At 39.0% G+C, this 20,324-nt stretch overlaps 1 pseudogene; it reads left to right on the forward strand.

Moving 5' to 3' along the window:
• Positions 1 to 10,254, forward strand: part of LOC138163517 (E3 ubiquitin-protein ligase ARIH2 pseudogene) — a 51,259-nt pseudogene extending 41,005 nt beyond the window's left edge.
• Positions 10,255 to 20,324: the final 10,070 nt, after the last annotated feature.

The raw sequence follows: 20,324 nt of genomic DNA on the forward strand, positions 1-20,324 counted from the left end.
TTGGATTAGATGACTTCTGAAGTCCCTTGTAGCTCTAGACCTAAAATACTTTGATCTGTTAGATTAGGATAATAATACTAGCTCCTTCCTCACAGCATTTTTGTTGTTGTTGGTTTGTAAGACTCAAATGTAAATCACTTCTTAACCTTCCAGGTGCAAAGTAAGCATGAGTTATGATCATTATTGAGAAAGCAAGTTTGATAAGTAAAAGCCTAATTCTGAAATTTATTGAAATGTTATAAATATTAAAATTCACCCTATCAACCTTTTTCTGTCAAAGACAAAGGAACCACCACCACCAGTGTCTCAGTTTCATTTTCCTGACTTTGGTTAAACCTAGAAAAACATCCATGTTATTTTGTAAGTTACTTTATGTGGCAGAAATTATAAGTATAATAATAAAAACCTTGAAACTCTTGGAGATGGACCAGATAATAGAATGTGGGTTTAAGAAGTCACTTAGTCATTATAGGGAGCCTTCTCTTCTATCCCAAGAAATTCCCCAGAACACTTTTTCCTGGTCAAGAAATAAAAAGTGTTTCCTTCTAATAAGATTCTTTTGCCTGTCAAAGGCATAAACATACAGAAATAAGATGAGCACTGACCTTCAAACAAGCCCCCTGACTCTCTTCATCCCATCCAGAAAATGACACAATAAGCCTGAGATTGTTCAAACCTTTGAAAAGATTACCAGCCATGCCCTCTGGGTACTAATCAATAAACTCTCAGTTAAAGCCAGATATATCTATGATGGAAAAAAAAATAATGTCAATGCTAATTCAAGTCATTTGGAGTTTGGGAGTGGAATCCAGACAAATTTAATATGAACAGGACATGGTGATGTTCTGTGTACATTTTTCACAGACAGTAATGAACATATGAGTATACAAGTGATCTGTGGCTTTTCTTCACTCTCTGTTAAATAATACTTTCCTTGCATTTGTAAATATCAGAGTCAAATAAGTGACCTCAGGGTCACACTGGTAAAGGTTTGACTTAGTAAGAATAGGACGTAGAGGATCTTTGTTTTCTTTTCCACCATAAACAATGTTCAGTTCACTCAGAGAGGGAGGTTTCAAAGCCTGTTCCTAAACTGATGCTTACATAATGAAAGTCATCCGGATTTTAGCACTTGTCCCTATTCTAGCAGGGTACTTGAACTTTTAACTGTGTTATTTTTGCATTGACTCTCTGACAGAATGCTCGCTAATCATGAGAATAAAGGTCCTAATTAAGAAGAATTAGCAGTAATTGCATTTTTATTATGAGGTAGGAGGCTGCATGTTTATGGGGTGTTCAAGAAGGTCTAGTACCTCTGCTGCGAGGGCTTGCTGAGCCCTTTGGTGTCCACCTGTCGTCCAATACTCACCTGTAGCTCAAAGAAGCTGAAGCATGCAGCATCCACCTCCCAGTATACTGTCTTAGCAGAGGGTTTAGACCAGTTTAAGGGTAATTGACAAGTTGGTGAGTTAGGGGTATGCCTACGCCAAGTGTGTGAAGACTTCTCTTGGTGGAATGGGTGGATGAGAACAATTTATTCTCACAGCCACAAAGAGGTATGAAGCAAGTGTTATGGAGTATTTAGAGCTTGGTAAAACATCAAAGAATTGATAGACTGGACTCTTCTCAGCAATGCAGGGTTATATCTAACCCAACAGACTCATGATGGAGAGAGATGTTTACATCCAGAGAAAGAACTGAGTTTGAATCCAGATTGAAGCAAACTACCTGCCTTTTTTCTTTTTCTTGTTTAGTTTTGTTTCTTCTTTCCCAGTGTTCATTCCATCTGATAAAATCCTTCTTTATAACCTGACTAATGCCTAAGTTGAAAGTATTTGCAGATACTATACTTGATTATATGCTGCCATAGGGGGGTAAGGGGGGGGGAGGGAGAGAAAATTTAAAACTCAAGGAATTGTGGTAATGAATCTTGTAAACTAAAAGTAAACAAATTAGTAAAAACCAAAAAAAATTTTCAGGAAAAAAAGGAAAATATAACCTGACTAATGTCTAATGTGAAAGTATTTGCAGATCCTATAAGTGATTGTATGCTGTCATGGGGCAGGGGGGAGGGAGGGAGAGAAAATTTGAAACTCAAGAAATTGTGGAACTGAATCTTGTAAACTAAAAGTAAGCAAACAAATTAATAAAGACCAAAAATCAAGGAAGCCGAAGTTATCCACTACACCCTCCCCTGTAGCCAATCATCCTGACTTGTCTTGTCACTAGACTTTAAAGGCTCTGGAAGAGAGAGTGAGGCTGATGACTTTGTGCAACTCTACCTCACTTCAATTCACACACAAGTCAAACCATCACTCATTCATGGTATCATTGGTCTTCTTTGAAAATGAAGGTCGAACAGCCACAAACATATGGAACAACTGAACGAAGTACAGTATATGGATGTAATGCAATACTGTTGTGTAAGAAATGAAAAGGTAGCTTCATAGAAACCTGGAAAGACCTGTATAAACTGATGCCAAGGAAAGTGAGCAGAGCCAGAAAAACGATCTATACTCTAATATTGATATTGTAAAGACAAATGTTTCTGAAAGAACTCTGACTAGCTCTGTCATTGTGTGACAGGGGGCAGGGAGACAGAGAGAGAGTGACACACACACACTCCTACTGGAGCAGTTGTGGAAGCAACAGTGGCAACAACAGAGGCTGCTGCAGACTGGATAAGATGAGAAAAGTTATACCCAGAAAAACTACTGGAAAGAAAGAGCACACTTGGCATTGATCAGGGTGTAGTCAGTGGACATGAGATGTAAAATACCTAGTGACTAGCTCTTTTGCAAATACCCCAGCAAGCCTTGGATAGTAGCCTCTCAAATGATTATGATTTCAAGATTCTTTATTGCTCAGCATTCCCTTTTCTGGATGGGAATAAAATTGCCTCTTTCATGCCTGGTTTGTAATTGTTCCCTGGGTATCTTTTTTAACTTCTCCACCCTGCTTGAGAGGACTCCTTATATAAGAGCCAAAAATAGAACTGCTCTTCAGGAATCAGAAATGAGGGTAGAACTAAAGCAATGGAAGCCTGGTTTCCCTCCTGAGAAGTCAAATGAGAACAGAGCAATTGAAGCCAGGGCATACTGCATGGTCAAGTAAAGGAAAACTTGCCAGTCTCTGCAACCTCAGCTTAGCAGAGCCTTACTAGTCATTAGGGTGGGAGTGGGGGAGTGGGAGGAGGGGTGCAGAAAGGGTAGTGGGGGCACCTAGGTGGCTCAGTGGATAGAGCATTGGGTCTGGAATCAAAAAGATCTGAATATTAATATGGCCTCAGAGTCTTAATTACTGTGTGACCTTGGTCAAGTCACCTCTGTTTGCTTTAATCCATTGGAGGAGATAACAAACCATAATAGAATCTTTGCCAAAGAAACCCCATGAACAGTGTGGCCAGAGTGAGACACCTTTGTCCTGCTTTGCCCACCCACCCACAAGTCTGGGTCCCCACTATCTTCACCCATCTGTGCCCAGGTTTGGTTCTGTCTCTGACTCCCGGGTCTCCCATCCTCTCTTGTCTACCCCCATGTCTGGCCTCTACTTGTCTTCTCCCCCCTTCTTCCTTTGGGTTCCAACACACACACACACACACACACCACACACACACACACACACACACACCACACACTCTCATCCTTCATGTCCTTTCTCTTGCTCTCACTTCTCTGTTCCTAGCCCCCATGTGTCCTTGCTATGCTGGTCCCCTACCTCCATGCCTGTGATCACCTTCCTGGCTCCCTTCTTCTCTTCCCCAATCCATGGGCAGATTTGCATTATGTAAAAATCATTATGTAGATAGAGGTCTGCAGAACACTCCACTTCCATGAAGTGAGAACTGTCTGTATAAATGTAGCAGCGAGCACCCCAGCATCCCCAGGGTGGCTGCCCACACAGGTTCTTAGATCTGCTTTTCTAAAGGAAAGCAACTCAAAATGGGTTAACAATCTTGCTTTAATCAATCAAACATATCATTTACCTAGTTCAGGGGGAAAAGGTCAGCACCCCGAACTTCAGAGTATACAGACAGAAACAATTCGAGCAGACAGGCCTCCAGCTGTCCTACCATTACATCCATACCAAATCACAGTTACCAGGGAGGGAAGCATCAACATCTGGGTTTTCAAAGCCCGGGGGCTCTCAACGGCTGCCCAGAGTCTTGTCTGGCCAAATCACACAACACTTCTCAAAGTGAGCCCCAAAACAAAGTCTCACATCAGGGATTATGTAGCCTTCTCCTGGGTCAGAGAATGTCACAACCCTCTTGACCCACTGCCCAATCACACAGCACCAAGGTGTGGCCGTTCCTGAAAAACAAGCCTCCCACCACAGGCTCCAGGTGCACTTAAACTAGGGGCAGGGAAGATCTTAAAAATGTATATTCCTATAACAATAAAACAGACACAAAGTAAGTTTGAGGTATAAAGAAGGAAGGGGACTAAAATCTGGGGGAAATAGGAAAGAACTGATATAGAAAATGCACTGGAGCCACATTTTAAAGGAAACCAGGAATTACAGAAGACTGGAGTGGAGAGAGAATTCAGTCCAGTCATGAGGCACAGTCAGTGCAAAGGCACAGACAGAGGAAAGGGATGGAAGATCGCATGAGGAACATTGTGAAGGTGCTCTGGGCGAATGAATCGGGAGTGCCTGATCAGAAGGGGCAGTCCTTTTGTCTCTCTTGGGTGAATCCCAGTCCAGCTCATTTCCCCTATCTCAGAGTATCTCAGCAGTCTCTCTCCGGAAGAGCAAGGACCTGGGGCTGACCTAGGCTCTGTGAGGTGTGCAGTAGGATCTGTGCACCAGATGGCTTGCTTGCACATGAAGGCCTATAACTGTCCTCCCTTGCCTTCCCACTGCTAGCAGTAGAGAATCAGCTGCTTAGGGTCAGGCTTCCTTCTCAACCCTCAGCTGGCATCAAACTGAAAGTCTTAATAGTCACAGGCCCTGTCTCTCTTCCCATTCTGATAAATTAAAGATAATCTTTTTTTAATTATATTTTATTTTTCTCCAATTACATGTAATAGCAATTTTTAACATTAATTTAAAGCAAGTTTTGAATTCCAAATTCTTTCCCTTCCCCTCTCCTTGGGAAGACAAGCAATGTGAAATAGATTACACACGTGCAGTCACGCAAAACATTTCAATATTAGCTATGTTGGGAAAGAAAACAAGACAAAAAAAGGAGAAAAAAAAAGAAAAGTAAAGGGTTTTTGTTTTTGCTTTTGTTTTTTAAAGCATGTTTCAATTTGCATCCAGACACCATCAGTTCTTTTTCTGGAGATGAGAAGCATTTTTCATCATGAGTCCTTTGGAACTGTCTTGGATTAGTCTCTAGATAAGGTTTGCTAAATCTTTTAAAGTCCATCATCAGACAATATTATTTTTACCACATACAATGTAATTGGAGATAAAGTGAAGGCACACCTCCCACAGAAGACAAGATTTTTGCAGGACCTGCAGGAAGGATGAGAAACCAGGAGATAGAAGTGAGGACATTGTCCTGTCAAAGCCCTAACATGATTCCACAGTTTCACTGGGATCTATCTCTGCCTGAGATGAGTATAAGTGTTCTCAGCGTATTCTTGTCTACCCTGCAGGAAAGTCCCAGTTTTTCTGTGCTATGTTTAACTCTGTTCAAAGTAAGGTACTTAATAAATGCTTGCTGAATTGAATTGGTAGGACCAGTGCATTAGCCTGCAATCCATATCACAAACCCCATAGTTCCTATGAAATGAACAAGCAAACTTGAATAATTTTCCTTCTGTGCAGCTATGATGAAGTTACTGAAGCTCTGACCACATATTTCAGAGCCCTCTCTGATTGGTGTTGTTTACTCATTTCAATTGTGTCTGACTCTTCATACCCCATTTGGGATTTTCTTAGCAAAAATATGGGAGTATTTTGCCATTTCCTTCTCCAGCTCATTTTACAGATGAGGAAACTGAGGCAAACAAGGTAAAGTGATTTGTCCATGATTATAGAGCTAGTAAGCCTCAGGCCAGATCTGAACTCAGGAACATGAGCCTTCCTGATTCTAGGCCAGGAATTCTATGCACTGTATCATCTAGCTGATACCATGGGAGATTGTGCAGGAGAGTAGTCTTCTACAATCCTAAAATTCTTCAATATGTGATGACGATGCTACGAGTCCTTACATACCTTACCCCTTTCAGAAAATCTCATTTCCCTTGCATCCCCCAGGCCAATATATGGCCAGGCAGGAGTCAGGATTCCTTCACACACCCAACATACATTAGAGGCCAGATAGGCTGTAAGGAAAATAAAGATGATTTGGTGATGATGTTATGACTTGGTCACCTTTCCAAGGTCCTCTCAACAACCATTATGTCCAACTTGGGAAACAGAGCCATTGCAAGTCAAAATTACTGCATTATCTGTTCCTTTTGCCATTGACATTTTACTATCTCTAAAACTTTGAACTTAGAGAAAACAGAACTTTCTGCTGTCAACAATAGCATGGCATTTCTCTTGATTTGACTCAATGCATATGTAATTGAATGAAATAATAATACAGCGGTATCATCTGTATAAATTATGTTCCCATCCCACTGTGCACTATGAATTATTTTTTCCAATCACATCAAAGTTTTGTATTGAACCAGTCACACTTCTTGCTTCATCCCCAGTGGGATACCATAGCAACAAATTGGAAATGGAGGTCTTGGAGATTCCATCACTTTTACCTCCCCAGGAAGCAAGTAGGAATACTGAATTGTAAGAAGTATTAACCTAATCCTCAGTCAGAAACCTGGGAAGGATCCTGACTCTCCCATTACCAAGAAAGCAGAGAAGCAGCCAGACACATCACTCCACGAAGAATTCTGTCAGGGGAGGAGGTATATATTTAAATAGAAGTCACTGTCACTGCCATCATCACCACACAGTCCTTGAGGTTTTTCATGTTAGGGGGAAAGATGCATCAGGTTTGATAGTATAATTTCCATTTATGAACAATAGCATACTTTGTAAGGTAGCTGGTCAGAATTTGAGGCACAACTTTTGACCAGCAGATAAAATGTTTTCTTTTTCTTTTTATGTGCAAAATTAAGTGGTTTCCTCAGCACTATGATAAACTCATAGAGGTAACCCACCCATCACTTCACAAGATTAAATCATTAAAAAGTAATGGCAATTATAGCTAACATGCTGTGTCATACTTTAAGGTTTGTAAAGCATTTTATAACCTTGCACCATTTGGTCCTTGATATAACACTGTGAGGCAAATAATATGTTTCATTGATCCCATTTTACATACAAGGTAACTGAGGCACAGAGAGGTTATAGTCATATATGTGTATATGCATATGTATATGCACATATATACATACATATATGTATGTGTATACACACATATGTATGGACACACATATCTTGTTTGCTGAATGGATGAATGAATGACTAACTTAATCAATTACAATAAGAGCTGCCATATTGCAATGGAGGTGCATAGCCCAATATTTTGCGTGTAGTAGGTACTTATTAGATGCTCATTGAATTGGATTGCTGATTATCTTGGAGCAATTTCTAATGTACATTGACAATTGGATTATTTGACTCTGGTGGTTGTGGGCCAGAGAAAGAAAATAAATGAGAAATTTCAGTCATAAATATGGAGTATATTATGTCTTCAAGCCAACCCTCCCAAAGCAACTTTTTTGCTAGAGCCTGGGCATGAAATATTTAGGATTCCTAGAACTCTACAAGGGAAGCTTTTATCCCTCTAAAAAAATAGTGTTCATAGCCAGGAGCTTCCTGCTGGCAATGCACGCTGGACTGAACTGTCTGTTCAATGCTAGAGTTTACTCTTTCACTGACTGACACATACCAACCCATCTCTGAAGGTTCCTGTGTTTGCAAGACTGACACCTCCCAGCAAAATGGGATCATAATAGTGTCTGATTTTGGCACCAGAGACTGTTGGAATGCTTTTGGATTTTGAGTGGCTGAGAGCTTCTGCTCTGCAAGCATTAAAGGCGCTGTACTAGGAATGTTAAGACAGAGCAGAAGAGATGAAGGAAATAAAAACCAATACATTTGTAGTGCTGATATGCTTTCCATGCAGTCTTTCCATATTGTCTTTTCAGTTTGCTCAGTACCAAAGCTTTTTTTTAACTTGTCAGAGTATATTTCATCAAATACACACACACACACACACACACACACACACACACACACACACCTTGACATCTTCACCCCCAGTCTGTCTCCTTCTGAGTGATAAAACCGGCCAAGACACAAGTGATTCTGATTACAAATCATGTGTAATGTAACCCTAGTCTTAAATCCCATTAGTATGAAACTCGCTCCTTATTGATGGAGACCTAGAGTCTAGGCTGCATGAGCTTCAAGCAAAATTGGTTAGAGTAGAATTGAGGAGAGCTCTGCATGCTTTTGTAGAGTTGCTCAGGTCTATTCCGACTCTTAGGATTCTGCTGTTACTTCAGGCACTTCTGGCTTCAGCTTCAAGCAATAAGATGGAAGATGCCAACCCCACTTCAAGTTGCTGAAGGAAAAGACTCGGGAAAAATCAACATGAGCCCACAAGGGCTTCTTCCCAGAGTCCATTATTTTATTAGAGAGTTTTATTATTAGGTTAATTTTATTAACTAGAATATTAGCTTTTTCCTTCAGCAATCTGAAGTTAGGTTGGCATCATCCTTCTCTTTTGTAGCTGGAAGCCAGGAGTATCAGAAGTGACTGAAGAACCTGGAGACTTGAGTGACTTTATGAAAACAGCTCTCCTTTCTCTCACTCTCACCAATTCTACCAGCCTCTTAAGCCCCTCCCATAAACACAGGACATAGGTGTCCAACAATATTGAGGAAGTCCTGTACCTTTGGGTGTGGCTTTGGGACTGAGGTTGCACTAATAAAATGATGGGGAACAAGTCAGATTTTTTTCTTCTTAAGATACCAGTCCAAAATGATATAAACAATTTTGTAGACAACTAAGATTATTTTTTCAGATCAATAAACAATAACTCAAAGAGGCAGGAAAAAATGTGCTGCTATTGTTTAGTGAGGCACCAAACTACAGTCATCCACCTGAGTCATCAACTTCATATAAGCAGACTAAATCAGGCTCAGATAAGTCAGCCAAAATAGTCATCCCTTTGCTCACACAGACAGTGGCTGGAAAAATCTCATAAACAAGAGAGCTATTTCATTTCATGAGGATTCACAAGATTGTCCTCAGCAGGAAGACTATGAAAGATGAATGTTCTTCCCTGAAGAAAAAGTTTTCCTTCACATAAGCTTTTTTTTGCAGCAGAATGGTTGGGACAAACCAGAAATATATGAATGAGAGAGTAATGGGACTGGCATTGACTGTAGGAATTTGTATGATCAGGGAGAGTGCAGTACACATTGTACTCTTAGAGGCTGGTCTGCTAACTATCCTGCAATCATTGTAGCTCATTCCCATACACCCCTCCTTAATTCCTGCTGCTCCTTCTCCCTAACAACTGCCCCAGGTCCAGGAACCTAAAGTTCAACAAGTACAGTGTAGTCGATGCAATGAGGTGTTCTGTTTCAAGTGCTATCAGATGTATGAGACCCCTACAGACTGAATCACAATCTGAAAAAGTCTCACAAAGTGTGTACATGACTCTGAAATGGCAAACTATTGTCCCAAGTGCAATATTTGAATAGAGAAGAATGGAGGCTGTAATCACATGCGATGCTCTAAGTATAAACATGATTTCTCCTGGATGTGTCTAGGAGACTGGAAGACCTATAGCAGCGAGAACTACAAATACAGTTGGTACTAAAAAAATCCTGATATGGAAAACAGAGTCAGCAGGCAGAGGTGAGGGAGGTACTTAAGAAGTATTTGTTCTATTTTGAGAAGTAGGAAAATCACAATAAGACCTTACATGTACCTAGAGGCACAGACATACCAGCAAATTCATGAGAAGATCCAGGAGAGAGTGAAAAACAGTCTAAGGACTTGGACTGAATGACAGTACCTGCAGAATGGTGCAAAGGCTCCTAGTCAGCTGTTGTTATCCCCTCAAGTACATACATTCATATGCATTCTACATGGAGTCTGGACCTAGGAAGAATTTGTTTAAGTATCAGCAGGCCCAGATAGAGACAGAAAATGAGAATCTCTCATGGAAGGTGGAGGGGGCAGATAGCTGTGACAGAGTGGACTTGGAGAATCAAATGCACATAGCTGAATTAACAGAGGAGGACCCTGCTGAAGGATTTCCATGACACTTAAGTCAGGTCACAGAAGGACACAGACTGAGAAGGGAGAGAGCATCAAGAAATCAAGGCATCCAGCAGCATCATTGCCTGAAACAGACACTGCTCCTGGAGAGCAGAAACCAAGAACAAAGCTCTCCTCTCTCAAAGCTCTCCCATTTTAGTCACTTTCAGTTTTCTTCTCATCTTTCCACTTTTGTTTGTGCCAGGGTAGAGGCCCTGCTGAATTTATATCTTTAGGGAACTTTTAAATTTCCCCTGGATTGTTGTTGGAAGGTGAGGGAAAGTTTAGACTCATGATGGAAAACGCTATCCACATCCAGAGAAAGAACTATGGAGTCTGAATACAGATTGAAGCATAATATTTTCTCATTTTTGTTTGTTTGTTTCTAATTTCTTATGGTTTTTTTCCCTTTTGTTTCAATTCTTCTTTCACAACATGACTAATACAGAAATATGTTTAATATGATTATACATATATAGCCTATATCAGATTGCATGTCATTTGGGGGAGGAGGGAACAGAGGGAAGAGGGAAATTTAGAACTCAAAATATTATAAAAATGAATGTTGGGAAATTCAAAATAAATAATTTAATCTAAAAAATTGTATTAGATCATTACAACTGTAATTTTCAAAGGTTGTAAAATTATACAAAACAAACAAAAACCCTAGAATAAGACAGAGCCTTTTTTAATGAATGAAAAAACAGACATTTGACAAACTGAAAGGCTTGCAGTTATTGGTAACAAAAAGACCAGAACTCAATGGAAAAAATGACATAAAAGATCCAGAAGAAATAAGGAAAACATTAAAGAATAATTACAAGACATTTATTAAGTTCAAACTGTTTATTTATTATATATGCAAAAAAATATTATCAGCATTCTTAAAACTTATCATTTCTTAGTTTGAAAGAAAGGTTGGAGCTGGGTTGTGTATGATAGAGCAATTCTAATAAACAAAATTAGGTAGGAAAAGGTAAAAGAGAGTAATTATACTATAAAAATATGTCATGGAAGGAAGAACTAATACAGAGGAAGCAAGTGGGGGTGGAGGACTGGTAATACTGGAACCTTACTCTCATCTGGGTTGAAGAAGAAGAAACAGTGTGTACATCTGGAAGAGTATAGTGAAGGCGAAAAAACTTGGGGACCTGGTGAGGAACTTTTAGAGTGTGTGGATTGAATTTGCGGGGAAGGGGATGGAGGGAATTCTTGGAGGGGTGGGTGAAGTATGGGGTGGGAGAGTGGGAAGAGAACATACGATAACAGGGATAGGGCAAAAAGAGAGGCTGGAAAAGAAAATCGTAAAAATAAGACAGAGGAAAGTTCACAAATGGTAATTGTAACTGTGAATACGAAAGGGATATTTATAGCAGTTTTCTTTGTGGTGAACCCATTAACTGGGGAATAACCAAACAAATTGTGGTGTATCGTTGTGATGGAATACTACGGCGCTATAAGAAATGATGAGCTCAAAGATCTTAGAAAGTCTTGGAAAGACTTGCACAAAATGATGAAGAAGGAAGTGAGCAGAACAAGGAAAACATTGTATACAGTAACAGCAATATTGCTTTAAGAACAATTTTGAGCAAGTAAGTCATTTTTACTATTAACTATTAAAAAATACACAAATTAAAAATAAAGGACATATGATGAAAGACCCTGTGTGAACCCAGGGAAAAATTAATAAAAAGATATACATATATGATAATTATATACATATATAGATATGTGTATATATGCACCTATTTGTGGCTGTCTAATGGCAGCCTTCTGAGGGGAGAGATGAAAAAGAAATTTACATGACAACTTTGTTGTATGTTTGGAGGGAATAGCAAATTATGCAAAAGGTTGTTTTGTTCTATGAATTGAAAATAAAAGAATTTTTTAAAAAATGAACACTAGAGTCTGGTGATTTCAATACTATGGAGGAGAAACTATCACAACTATGTAGTATAGAACATTTAATTCAAAAATAAACTGCTGTGCGAAGCATAGACAAGTGGCCAGAATAGATCACTAGCATCAGAGTTTGTCTGGCTCTGAGTCTCTGCGGCTTATAGCCATCAGTGGAATGTGTCAGTTGATGAATCATCCATCCAGGTTGTATAGCTATAGAAGCTTTCCTTTTTCTGATTGATGCCTATGTATTTACTCTTTTATCTGATTTTCTAAATCTGTTTCTACCAGGCATTATTATGTGAGGATTTTAGTTTTTTCTGCCTTGTTTTCTCACCAATCAAATGTCCTTACAACATCATAAGGAACATGGAAGCCATGACTTCTTGAAAGTAACACAAAACTTGTCACAATTTAGGTTGATATTATTTGCTATTATAAACATGCATGCACACATGCACACACATAGATGTATGTATGTATTTACCCTATAATAGGCTTGTCTTAATCTCAATCATTATAAATGTTTTAAGAGACAGGACCAGGTTTCTTATTCTTTATCAACCCATAGTTCCCAGCATAGTGTAGTTGTTTATAGCAAGACAACTCAGACTTTGATGATGATGATGTTCATAATAACAATAATATTAATAACTAGCATTTATATTGTAGTGTTCTAAAGTTTGCAAAGTGCTTTACACATATCACCTCACTTGATCCTGTATCAGCAATGCCATATTCACAATGCCTATAGAGATTACAAATATGCTGATATAATTATCCATCACAAAATACGTCAGGTTTGCCATTTGGGGAAATAAACTAGAAAATTTATTAAGATACCAAAAGACTGAGTCCCAAAACCAGAAAGTGAAAGCCATCAGAGTAGTTATGACATTGGCACAGGTAGATAAAGTAGAAAGCACCCACATTTTCAAGCCCTCAAAACAGAACAGGCTACCTCAGGCAAAGGTCCTCCTCTTCCCACTCACAGCAACCACCCAGCGCGTTCCCAGCAGCTCTGGCCTCTGGCAGTGCTCAGCAGGAGTCCTAACTCAAAAAAAAAAAAAGGCAACCGCCACCAACTGCCAACCGCAGGACCGTTAGCTCGGCTTTTCACTTTCTCTTGCTCTGCTATGTCAGCACGTCCATGGGGCATGGGAGATCTTTAAATCCCATAACCCTTACAATCCTCATATCAACTTTGAAAAGTAGATATTATTGCTATCTCCATTTTATAGAGGAGGAAACAAGCTGAAGGGTTAAGTGACTTGCCCTAGGTCACATAGCTAGTGTCTTAGGCAGTATTTAAACTCAGATTTTCTTGACTCCAAGACTACAAAAGTATATGGCAGAAAAATGTATCTTTTTGTGTGACTGGACAGGAAAATACCGGCTGAAAATTTCTATGTAGTGAAGTATAAGCTAATTAAAAGTCATATGACCTTTTCTGGGACTCAGTTTTCACATCTATAAAAATACCATATTGAGTTATGATGATTGCTAAGTTTTCTTTCAATTCTGCATCTTATGATTCTGTACAATGAAGATGTGCTTATGTATAGACATGTGTATGAATGCAAAGATATGTGTGCATTTTTGTACATATGAATATACTGATATATACACATAAACATATGCTTATATACTTTAATGCTTATGTAATCCCATCAAGGTGGGCACTTCTTCCAATTATCTGTATTACTATTCCTTTTTGCCTTCTCACTTTGTATAGTTCTTGTCCATGTTTCCCATAAATCCTCCATAGAGAATCTATTCAATGTCTTTGTCTTAATTGCTTAACACCCTAGTAAAGCATTTGAATTGTGTCTTTTGTTCCACCTTGCTCTCACTACATGGGTAGCTCACATTTTTTGTTCATATTTTTCCTTTGTGATATATTTTATACCACTTCTTGTCAAAAATCAACATTTTTAATATGTTACTATCTACTTAACATTCCCTATGTCATGTGTCTCTCCATTTTCCTTTGAGTCACTTATAATTATGATTTGTTTGAGATTATGATTTTCCTTTTTTAAAATTTATTTTTAGTTTTCAACATTCATTACCACAAGAATTTGAGTTACAAATTTTCTCCCCATCTTTTCCCTACTCCCCACCCCAAGACACCATGCCTACTGCATATCCCTTCCCCAGGCTGCTCTCTCTTACATATTCCCCCATATTTCCTCTAACTTTCTAGTAGGGCAAGATGGATTTCTATACCCTAGTGCCTGTATATCTTATTTCCCAGGTGCATATAAAAAAATTTAACATTTGTTTTTAAAACTTTGATTTCCAGATTCTTTCCCTTCTTCTTTCCTCATCCAACCCCACTGGGAAAATAAGCAATTCAATATAGGTTGTACTTGGGTAGTTACACAAAAGGTTTCCATAGTAGTTATATTGTGAAAGACTCACTATATTTCCATCCCTTCTATCCTGTCCCCTACTTATTATACTTTCTACTTTGACCCTGTCACTTTTCAAGCATATGTGCTTCTAACTACCCTGTCCCCCAATCAGCCCTCCCTTTTATCATCCACTCTCTCATCCCCTTGCCCTTACTTTCCTTTAGGGTAAGATACTCAAATGAGTGTGTATGTTATTCCTTCCTTAAACCAAATTCAATGAGAGTAAGGTTGACCCATTCCCTTTCACCTTCCTGTTCTTTCCCTCCATTGTAACAGTTTTCTTTTACCTCTTTTATATGAGATAATTTTCCCTAATCTATCTCTTGTTTTCTCCTTCTCTCATATTCCTCTCTCACCTCTTAATTTTATCTTCCTATTCAACTGATCTTGTGACTTCTGTCTATGTATACATAAACACACACACATACACACACATATATACACACTCACATATGTATTTATACACACATACACACTCCTATACATACATATATGTGCATGTATACATATATTCATATATATATATATTCCCTTCAACTATCCTCATACTGAGAAAAGTCTCATGAGTTACAATGATTGTTTTCCATGCAGGAATGTAAATAGGTCAACTTTAATAAGTTCCTTATGATTTCTTTTTCCTGTTTACCTTATCATGGTTCTCTTGCTTCTTGTATTTGAAAGTCAAATTTTCTGTTCAGCTCTGGTTTTTTCATCAAGAATACTTGAAAGTCCCCTATTTCATTGACTGACCATATTTTCCCCTGCAGCATTATACTCACTTTTGCTGGATAGGTAATTCTTGGTTTTAATCCTAGCTCCTTTGACCGCTGGAATACTATATTCCAAGCCCTTTGATCCCTTGGTGTAGAAGCTGCTAGATCTTGTGTTATCCTGATTGTGTTTCCACAATACTCAAATTGGTTGTTCCTGATTTCTTGCAGTATTTTCTCCTTGACCTGGGAACTCTGGAATTTGGCTTTTTTCAAGAGGCTATTGGTGAATTCTTTCAATTTCTATTTTGCCTTCTGGTTTTAGAACAGCAGGGCAATTTTGCTTGATAATTTCTTGAAAGATGGTGTCTAGGCTCTTTTTTTGATCATGGTGTTCAGATAGAACAATAATTTTTAAATTATCTCTCCTAGATCTATTTTCCAGGTCAGGGGTTTTTACAGTGAGATATTTCACATTGCCTTCTATTTTTTTTTTCATTTGCTTGGATCTGTTTTACAGTTCTCATAAAGTCATTAGCTTCCATTTGATCCAATCTACTTTTGAAGGAATTATTCTCTTCAGTGAGTCTTTGAAATTCCTTTTGCATCTGGCCAACTCAGCTTTCTGAGGCATTCTACTTCTCATTGGCTTTTTGGGCCTCTTTTGCCATTTGGGTTAGTCTGTTTTTTAAGGTGTTATTTTCTTCAGTGTTTTTGGGGGGGTGTCTCCTTTAGCAGGCTATTAACTTGCTTTTCATGATTTTCTTGCATCATTCTCATTTCTCTTTCCAATTTTTACTCCACTTATTTTACTTGATTTTCAAAAATCCTTCTTGAGCTCCTCCATGGCCTGTAATCAACTCATATTTTTTCGGAAGCTTTTGGTGCAAGAGTTTTGACTTTATTGACTTTGTCTCATTCCATGTTTTGGTCCTTTTTGTCTCCAAAAAAGGATTCTATGGTCTGATTGTGCTTCCTCTACTTGCTCATCTTGCCAGCCAATTACTTGGCTTTTGAGCTCTTTGCCACAGTAGAACTCTGCTTCCAGAGTGGCGAGAGCTGTGTCCCAAATTGTTGGGGCTTTTACAGCTGCAGGAGCTATGGGGAGGGTGCCCTCTCTACAGAGAACCCTAGCTCTGGCACACTGGTCACACACGCCAAGACCACCACCCAAGACTGAGATCCAGACCTAAGCAAGTTAAAGCAAGAGTGATTACCATCTGAATGGTCTCTTAGTCCCCCTATGATCTGCAGGCCAGGAGCTCCAGAGGAAGCCATGCAGCAATAGCTGCAGCTGCTGCACCTCCACCACCTTATGCTCTGGGGGCAGGGACTGAGCTGTGCTCTTCCATCACCCAGTTCCTAAAGAGTTCCCCACTGACCTTTTTCTTTCTCTTTGATATTTATGGGTTGAGAAGTCTGGAAACCACCACAGCTGCTGGTGATTCCCTGTCCTGAAGTCTGCTCCCGATGGTTGGAGTCACCCTGGGGTGACTCACGCAAGACTGCACTCAGCTCCCAGCTTGGTGCGATAGACCCTTCCTGCCAGCCTGCTGGGCTGCCTTCAGGGGGATATTTGTTTCTCTCTGTAACTTTTGGGGTTCTGTAGCTCTGTAGTTCTAGTTTAGAGTTATATTTTACAGATATTAGAGGTGGTTGGAGCTGGAGGTCCTGTTTTTGCTCTGCCATCTTTGCTATGCCCTATGACTTTGCAAATAGCATTATCTTGTATTTCATGATTTTCAGTCACATACCATCACTAGAAGCATATAGATATTAAAAATTGGGGGCATGTTTTTTTGTGTGCATGCACATATGTGTATAAGTAGCTTAGAATCACTAGAGGTGTGGGATAATTTTCCACATGCAATCTAAACTACTCTCCATTTCCTAATTAATTTTGGGCCCAATTCAATGTCCATTAGCAGCACCTCTTCAATATAGACGAATAGACCAACTCAATGAGCTTCCCTTCTAGCTACATAGCATAGTTCAGGCAACAAACATGTATCATCCTTTTTTTCTGAGACATTAAGACACTTTATTTTGAGTGGTCATGGATTTACTGAGAATGTTGTGTAGTACTCTCAGACTTAGGGCAATTGAAGCAATTTTATCTGCAGACGGGAGCATCACGAGCTGATAAAGGCTTCAGAACAATTCATCATCTGTATAGAATCCATCTTCTATTTGGATGTTGCACAAGACATTTTCTATGATAGAGGTTATCACCTTAGTGAGCATATTTCTCTAGTATATTATTCTCCATGACAGAAGTTGTCCCAAAATATGAACACATAGAAGATGGAAGGCCAAGAAATATGAGATTTCACATGGCCTGAGTAAATCACAAACAGAAAGTGGTTGAGGCAGGGACTTGTCAACACAACAGAAGTATAGGTTGTAAATAAGTTACAAAAACAATAACTACAGAGTCAAGCTGAAAGTTACTAACTAACCTATAGTTAGACCTCATGACTAAAGATATAGGTCGCCAAGGACGAACAATAAGCTGGGAATTAAGTGAGCAATACTCTTCTTAGGGGTGATTGTATGCTTTTTCAGTAATATGTCAATGAAACAGGGGAACAAACCATGCCTGAAAAGATGAAGGCAAGAACAAAGTATGGGCCAAAAATAACAACTCAACACCAGGAAGATAAACATGCTAAAAGTGCTATAATCAGTCAACAGAAGAATATGCTTTCTTTCAAGTCTGGAACACAATTCCAGGAATGTAGAAATAGTCACATCATCCCCACACCACCCAATTTGATGCAACCATGCTGTGTATAGGCAACAAGAGAATGTTCATATTCTTCTCTGCTCAGACATGTCCATACCAGAGGCTTTGTGCTCTGACAGAAGGAAACTCATAGCATCAGAGCTGTGTTTATAGTTAGTGCTCAATAAATGTCTGATTAATTGATGACTAGTCAGTTGACTAAATCAGCCAAAGATAGATCTTCCATATTTCAGATTGACAAAAAAATAAGCTGACACTAGAATCTCTTTCTACTCAAACAATGCTTGTGTTGATACCGTGTTTCCCTGATAATAAGACCTATCCCAAAAATAAGCCCTCCCCTTACTGTGTAAGATTCCTCTAAAATAAGCCCTCCCTCGAAAATAAGCCCTATTGAGATTGCTACTATAGTGAAGGTGATCCCCTGCGCTACATGCTACATTACAGTACCCTCTGTATGCACCGTCCCCCCACCGGGTGAAACGCACGCCGTGCTCTGAGCTGCATCCAATCAGAGCTGCAGCAGTGAGCGCGTCATCCTGTTCTTCCCCAGTGATTTGTTATTGAATAAAGGTACATTTTTTTGTTCACATTTACCTGTTTATTAAAATTGCTGTCAATGTTCATTAAAATAAGCCCTCCCCTGAAAATAAGCCCTCTGGTGTTTTTCTGTCCAAAAAATTAATAAGACAGTGTCTTATTATCGGGGAAACACGGTATGATTGGTTTCTTAATTCACTGATAGAGAAAGAAAGGGAGTTTGAGGCTACTTCTTTTAGACCAAATCGCCATGTCCACAAGCACTGCCATTCTCAGGTCACTAGAAGATGTGCATCAAGTAACAAGTAGAAACATAAAGTATTTCTAGGTTGGCAGAATTCGCAGGATTTCATGATTTTTCCAATTCTGTGCTTGGGGAATAGAACTGGAAACAGACTGCTAACTGAACTCATTTTCTTTTGGATAAAGTTTTCAGGTGCAACAGTATGATTCATGTTATTCACTAGTTTTCCTGGAGCGCGCACTGACTTTTGACCTGCTGTGTTTATTTGCCTAACTTGATCCAGCCACACTTCTTTGCTTATCCCTCATTCTCAGAATTAAAGTTAGAAAACGGCATTCTCTGTCTGCCTGATACTCTAACATTATTAATTCCAGAAATGCTAGAGCAGGAAAAAGGGCCCTCCATGCAATGACACTCATAGGTGGATAGAACCCATTATAAAGAAAAGGTGTAGGAGAATTGGCAATCACTATAGAGTTATGACTTTGAAAAGTAGAAATCCAAGAAATGGGCCTATGGTTTGCTTATTATGGTTTCAAAGCCAAGATTTTAGTAGGATGTACTTATCAGGTAATTTAATTTTCTATATCAAGAATAAAAATAAAAACAAAGCAGTCTCACAAAAAAGCATTTCAGATGCAGGCTAATAAAGAAAACTGAACTAATTTTATTTCTATTGTTAAGAAGTTTTTCAAAGGGAAGGGATCATGTAATAGCATTCTGTCATAAACTGATTTATTTCTAGCTATCAATACAGTGTAAGTACAAGCAGAGAAAGGAGCTGACAAACATTGATTCAGTGAAGAAGCTCTTACCCTTATTGCATTTTGTCCACAAAAGCATTTCTTCATAGTTGCCAAGTTTCCCCTGCCTTAACATGTAACTGAACATAACGATTTGTAGAAACTGAATTTAAACACTTTGCTCAGTGGGGCTAATTTTCAAGGAAGGTTCTTGGAAGATGCATCAACTGATGAATCACTTGACTGAAATTGTGATGGTACTCAATATTGTTTAAGCATCCTAAGACCAGGGAGAAGTCTCTAAAGTGAGATAAGAAATTTGTCTATAAAAGATGAGTCAAGATAGAGGGAAGACTGTGAGGACACTAGAAAGTCCAAACTTAGGTGGCTAATGTAGTAACAATATGATATTCACAACCCAGATATGACAAGAGGAAAGCAATTCTCATTGGAAGGTATACTTTATGTGACTTGGTGCTTTATATAAGAGTGGAAAATAGGAGAGCAAATGAGAGTTTCTGGTGGGGGTGAGCATTATCTCTACTCCCTAACTTCTGAGTAGCTACAAACTACTTTGAAGCCCCTTCTTGCCTTTGATTCCAGTTTTTAACTTCTTCACTTGAAACATTCCCCTAGCATTCTCTAAAAGTCCAGATTGTGGATCAAAAAGGTCATAAGCCATGGTGTTTGTAATAGCAAACCATCCCCTTTCCTTCAGCTGTCCCTACATTCTGCCCCCACCTAACTACTATGATCTTCCTTCTGAAGACAACCCACACAAAT

The sequence above is a fragment of the Petaurus breviceps genome, unplaced genomic scaffold (genome assembly GCF_028583685.1).
Source record: "Petaurus breviceps papuanus isolate PSGF00001 unplaced genomic scaffold, PetGlider_PUasm1.0 125, whole genome shotgun sequence".
Classification (NCBI taxonomy): Eukaryota; Metazoa; Chordata; class Mammalia; order Diprotodontia; family Petauridae; genus Petaurus; species Petaurus breviceps.